Genomic DNA, 6,570 nt, shown 5'->3' with positions numbered 1-6,570 from the left:
AATCTCACATCCTACTGGTAGCGTTAGTCTGTCATGGGAAACTGGCGGGGACTGGATCACTAATAAGTAGATTGAACTTAATAGCTTTACACATTCCAAACAGATTTTTAATCACATTATACAAGGAAGATGCTTTTTTTTGGTGCCATTCAAATCCCGGTGCCTGACTGGACAAATTTTATTGGCAATATTTCAGAAATGATTTCCCATTGCTTGTTTCCTAGCACTGGGGTAGAGTGACTGTCCCAAGGTTACTCAGCTGGCTTTGTACCTAAGGCAGAACTAGAACTCAAAGTCTCCTGGTTTCTTTTTTCTTTTTGTAAAAGTTTTATTGATTTTTTACAATAACAACCTTAGTGCCTGGTGTATAGCATGTTGTCTTGGTTCATAAATGTTTTAGGATAGATATACAATCAATAATAGTTAATTAACAATCAATAATAATTAATTTTTATATTTCCATAATTAGTATATCAATTAATAATTTATTTCCTTGATCTTCTCTTCTCCCAGTAGTATTTTCCTTCTTCAATATTAAACAAATCTAATTTTTGATATTTGATATTTTCCATATATAAATGATTAAAATAAACATTTTCTTCTATATTTATACCAACAATAACAGCGTCCATACAAAGCATTCTTTTTCTTATCAACTTATATTATTTTCGTAAAAGTCATCTTATTGATTCACCATGCATCTTATTTTCATAAATCTTGTTTATGCTCAATTTCCCCTTAATATTCAAACAATTCTTATCAATCATAATTTTCTTCGTAATTAACATTTAAATATCCAAATTTTCCATTTAAATATATCATCCCAGTATTTTCATATTTCATATATTATAAAAATACTATACTACTTATCTATTATAACATCTACCTATAACATCTTTTCTAATCAATTTACATTTCACTTCTATTTATAAAAGTTGATTTGTTAAATCACTATATATCATTTTTAAAGTTCTTATTAAGCCTAATTTCCCCTCAATATTTCAATCATTCCTTAATGCTAAATCTTTTCAAACTTAATTTATCTTTAAAATTCAAACTTTTCCTTTACTTACATCATCCCAGTATTTTTACATTTTGTATCTTATCAAAAATATTATATTACTTATATCTCTTATCCCACTTATTCTATAGCCCCTTTATAGTCAAAGTTATTTGTTTATTTAGCCATATTCAAACAAGTGTTTGCTTGTATAATATTCCATCTGGGGGCAGATCAAATCTGTTAAGGCCATCTCTGGCCTTCTTCTTTTGCCAAATAGTTTTCCAAAATAATATTTTCAACTTGTCAAACAATTCTTGTATTTTTGTAGTTGTTGTTAGGAGTAGAGGATATATAGTACATAAGATGTATGCTTTTTGTCTCCCAAACAGTGATTCTCCTAGCAGTGTCCATTTTGTTAAGTCTTCTTTCTTCTCAGGTTTATTTTGATGTTCTAATGCATAAGGTTTCTTTTCCATATTTATTGTTGTATCCAAATCTTGTAAGTTTTTTTCTTGTTTGTATTAAGTTATAATTCTAATATTTCTATTGAAAACTTCCAAAGTTAAAATAAATAACAATGGGGATAGTGCACATGCTTGTCTTGTGCCTTTTCTTATATCAAAATTCTCTGTATAGCCTCCATTTACAATCACTTTTGCTGTTTGTTTATGATATATTGTCTTATATTTCTAAATTTTGTTCAAAATCCATTGTTTTTAGTTGCTGAATCATAAATTGCCAAGAAACATTGTCAAATGCCTTTTGGGCATCTAGAAATACTAATGCCAGTTGTTTCCCTGGATGCATTTCATAATATTCCAATATGTCCATTATAACTCTTAAATTATTTGTTATTTGTCTCTTTGCTAGAAATCCGTTTTGGTCTGAATGTATAAATTCAGTCAGAATTTTTTTCAGTCTCTCAGCTATTATTGAAATAAAGATTTTATAGTCCACATTTAATAATGTGGTCTGTAGCTTTTTATCTGTGTCAGATCTGAATCTTCTTTTGGTATCAGAGTAATATTTGCTTCTATCCATGTATTTGGGAGTTTGGTCTCCAATAAAAGTTCATTACAGACATCTTTCAACAGTAAATAAAAGTTCATTACAGACATCTTTCAACGGTAGTGTATTTTGTAGCATTTCTAAAACTATGCTGGGAGCCTGTCTGGTCCCGGCGTTTTTTTTTATTTTTTTGTCTTTTTATAGCCTCTATCAATTCCATCATTGTTATTTTCTCATTTAACATGGTCTTAAAGTTTTCTGGAATTTTTGGTAGGTTATTTTTTTCCCCATATATTGAATTGTTTTCTCCCATGGAATTTCTTCCATATCATACAGTTTCTCATAATATTCTTTAATTATCTTTTTATTGCTTCATTTTTAAATTGTAGACAGCCTTTTTCATCTACTAATTTGCTTATCAGTTTTTTCTCCTCCTGTTTTTTAAGTTTGTAAGCTAGCCATCTTCCTGATTTATTTGCATTTTCAAAAAAAATGTTTTGCTCTTTTAATTTGTGCCAATTTTTCTGATTTTATTAAATTTAAGTTATGCTTTATTATTTCCATTTGTCTTTTCAGTACTTTCTTTTGTAGATTTATGTGTAGTTCTAATTCTAATTTTTTTAATTCTTCTCTTAACAGCACATATTGTTGTCTTTTTTCTTTATTCTTTTTCGTCATGTATGTTATAGCTATACCTCGAAAATATGCTTTGGCCATGTCCCATACGTTTTGTAGTGTTGTATCTTTTTTAAAATTTTCTTTGAAAAAAAAAATCCATTTCTTTTGTTGCTAATTCTGCAAATTCTTTCTCTTTTAATATGGATTGGTTCAAAGTCCATCTTAATTTTTTCTGTATTCCTTTCCATGTTATTTTTAAAGGAAACTACCTTTAAAAACTACCATGAGGCTTATGGATCTGTTTAAACAAGTGTGATTTGATTAGATGTGTTACTATTTGTAATTTCCACAAGCAAAACTAAAGCTTGGCGATTGCTCTCTTTCTCACACACACACACTCATCCCACAGTGCGTGCATTCATCTCTGTTGGAATATTCATGAGCAGGAAGAGTCATGTGGTAACTCAGTCAGCCAATGTGAAGAAAGTGCTACTGAGTCTGTGCAAAAGGTATTGAGTTAGAAGCTGGAATTGTTATCCAGTCTCAGGTCTGTCTCTGCTGTAAGAAGTCTTCATTGTGCTATGTTGCTGTAAAGAAGAATGTATGGTATTGTAAATATTTTGCTATGAATATAAAGAGTTTATTTGAATCAGCTAAATGCAGTCAACTGTGAGAGCTTCTGATTTATTTTTCACCAATAGAGAAATTAAAATTCTCTAACAGGTTATGTGCCCAGAACTTACTAAGGACTGCATTGTAATTTAAAGCTGGAAGAAATTGCCTGTGTTTAGAAGTATAAGAACAAGGCAGAATTAGCAGAATGGCTGTAATAGAATTTAAGGAAAGCTCTGTGCCTCGTTTAGGCCAAAAGAATTACATTATATGGGCTGCTAAGATGGAATGTTTGCTGAAAGCAAAATTGCTGTGGTATATCGTAGAAAATCCCCCACAAGTGTTTGCAGCTGCTGATCATAAAAGTCATGTTCAAGCAATGGCTTATCTCATCTTAAATTTAGATGATGAACAGTTTCTAAATGTTGCAAATCTAAAGACTGCAAAGGAAATTTGGTTGAAGTTGAGAGCTGTGCACGTGAATGTTTCTGCATGCAATATAGTGCAATTGTCAAGAAATCTTTACAGGGCCTGTTTGCAACCAGGTAAATCTGTGGAACAGCATTTAAATAAAATGCAAAGTTTATTTTTGGACTTAGAACAACGTGGGATTAAATTCCCTGTGTTCCAGAAGGTTTTATTGGTGTTGAACAGTTTAGATAAAACCTGGGACACAGTTTCTGCAATATCTGAGTGTAAAGAAAAGCAAGACTTAAATTTTGAGGCTTTAAAGGCATGTTTGCTTAATGAAGAAGAAAAGCACCATTTTAGGAACAGCCACGAGGAGGTCAAATTCCTGAGGAGGGGGTCCAGACTGCAAGTCTCCGGAGAAGCAAGGAGCAGATGGAACCAAGTTGCAACAAAAGAGAGATTTTGCAAGCAGAGAGCTCAGCAAGAAAAGAATTGCTACATTTGTGGTGCAAATACACATCTAAAAAGGAACTGTTTGCAGAGGAACAATTTGCAGCAAAGGACATTTGTGCAAGCAAAGGAACATTTTGGTGTTGCAAAAGTTTGCTATAGCAACAACAGAGACAAGTGGCTAATAGATAGTGGGGCAAGTCAAACAATTGTTAATGACTCTGAATTATTTTGCAGGTTTGTTCCAGTAGCACAAGAAGCTGTGGCTTTGGCAAATGGCCAGAAAGCAAAAGTCATCGGAAGAGGCGATGTAAAAACTCCATATTTGGAATCAAAGTTTACCAATGTGCTTTGTGTACCTGAGATGGAACATAATTTGTTAAGTGTGTCTAATTTAGACAAACAAGGTTTTGAGATAATTTTTGTAAATGGGAAGTGTCTCATCAAAAGGAATGGGAATAGTTGTGCAGAAGGTATAAAGGAAGATAATCTATATGTATTGCAGGGACAAAAGGTTCAATGTTCCCATATATTTAAGAATGTTGCAGAGCATGATTCGTGCGTTCATCTTCTACATAGAAGACTTGGCCATGCAAGCTTTAAAGTTTTGCAGCAAATGCAAGAGTTTGCAGAAGGGCTAAATTTGAAGGGATGCAAAACATATTTGGACTGTGCAGTATGCAAAGCATCAAAGTCAAAGGCATTCCCAGTTAGTAAATATAGCACAAGACAAACAAAAAGAGCTCTAGAGCTGGTCCATGCAGATCTGGTGGGACCTATGCAAGCCAGTTTGGGAGGAGCAAAATATGCACTGGTAATTGTTGATGATTATAGCAAATATTCATTTTGCTACTTGCTTAGAGGTAAGACAGAGGTACTACAACAATTCAAATAGTGGGTAAGTTTTGTAGAGAGAAGGTACAGACAACAAGTATGTCAATTGCAACATTTGTGCAAAAGGAACATTTTGGTGTTGCAAAAGTTTGCTATAGCAACAACAGAGACAAGTGGCTAATAGATAGTGGGGCAAGTCAAACAATTGTTAATGACTCTGAATTATTTTGCAGGTTTGTTCCAGTAGCACAAGAAGCTGTGGCTTTGGCAAATGGCCAGAAGCGGAGGAGCAAAATATGCACTGGTAATTGTTGATGATTATAGCAAATATTCATTTTGCTACTTGCTTAGAGGTAAGACAGAGGTACTACAACAATTCAAATAGTGGGTAAGTTTTGTAGAGAGAAGGTACAGACAACAAGTATGTCAATTGCAAACTGACAGAGGTACTGAATTTATGTCAACTAAATTCCAACAATGGTTGGGGCAGTTGGGGATAAGACACAGACGTACAAATCCTTACACAGCAGCAGAGAACGGTGAAGCTGAAAGAAGGAATGGTGTTTTGCAAACAATGAAAGATTCATTATTAGAGGATTCTGGTATGAGCAGGTCATATTGGGGAGAAGCCATATTGACTGCCAATTATATAGTTAACAGGCGGTGGAGTTCCTCCATTAATAATACTCCATATGCCATTCTATGGCACAGTGATGTGCCATCACTGGCACATTTGAGAATTTTTGGAAGTACTGCATGGGTACATATTCCGAAGACAATCAGAAGAAAGGGACAGCAAAAGGCAAGAAAGCTCAGATTTGTGGGCTATGAGCGAGGGTCAAAAGGATATCGCTTTAGCAATGGAAGTAAAAGAATTGTAATTTCAAGGTCTGCTAATTTTGCAGAACAAAATCGGGGCAGAATTAATGCAAATTCTGGGTATGTCTCACTTAATGACGGTGATCTGTTTAGTGACAATAACTCATCTAATGATGGAAAAATGATTATTGAAGATGTCAATGTTCAGGGAGGAGAGGCTGAACAAGACATGAAGCCAGAAAGACTTGAGACACAGGAGCAGTTAATATCACGTAGGTCAGAGCAATGTAACAAAGGAATTCCGCCTGACAGGTATTCTGCCAGCAAGGTAAAGGTTTGTAATGTGTGGTATGAGCCAAGAAGTTATAAAGAGGTGTTGGCATTACCAAAAGCTGAACAAGAAAGATGGAAGGAGGCCATGGATAAAGAGATGAAATTCAAGGGAGACCATGAAGTATTTAAATCAGTGACTTTGCCACAGGGAACCAAAGCTGTGGGTTGTAAGTGGGTATATAAGAAAAAGGTATTGCCAAATAATGATGTACAGTATAAGGCCAGGTTAGTGGCACAAGATTTTTTCACAATTAAAGAATGTGCACTAGGATGAAGTATTTGCGCCAACTGTGAAAAGTGAGAGTATAAGATTAGCACTGGCGTTGGCAGTGGCATATAAACATAAAATCTGGCACTTTGATATCACAGCTGCATTCCTTAATTCTGAGTTAGAGGAAGAAATTTATATGATCCAAGCACCAGTGTATGAAATTGCAAAGCCTAACATGGTGTATAAATTAAACAAGGCTAATTATGGGCTG

The sequence above is a fragment of the Protobothrops mucrosquamatus genome, unplaced genomic scaffold (genome assembly GCF_001527695.2).
Source record: "Protobothrops mucrosquamatus isolate PMUCROS unplaced genomic scaffold, P.Mucros_1.0 scaffold1156, whole genome shotgun sequence".
Classification (NCBI taxonomy): Eukaryota; Metazoa; Chordata; class Lepidosauria; order Squamata; family Viperidae; genus Protobothrops; species Protobothrops mucrosquamatus.
The sequence above is the reverse complement of the archived record's forward strand: the minus strand, read 5'-3'. Positions refer to the sequence as shown.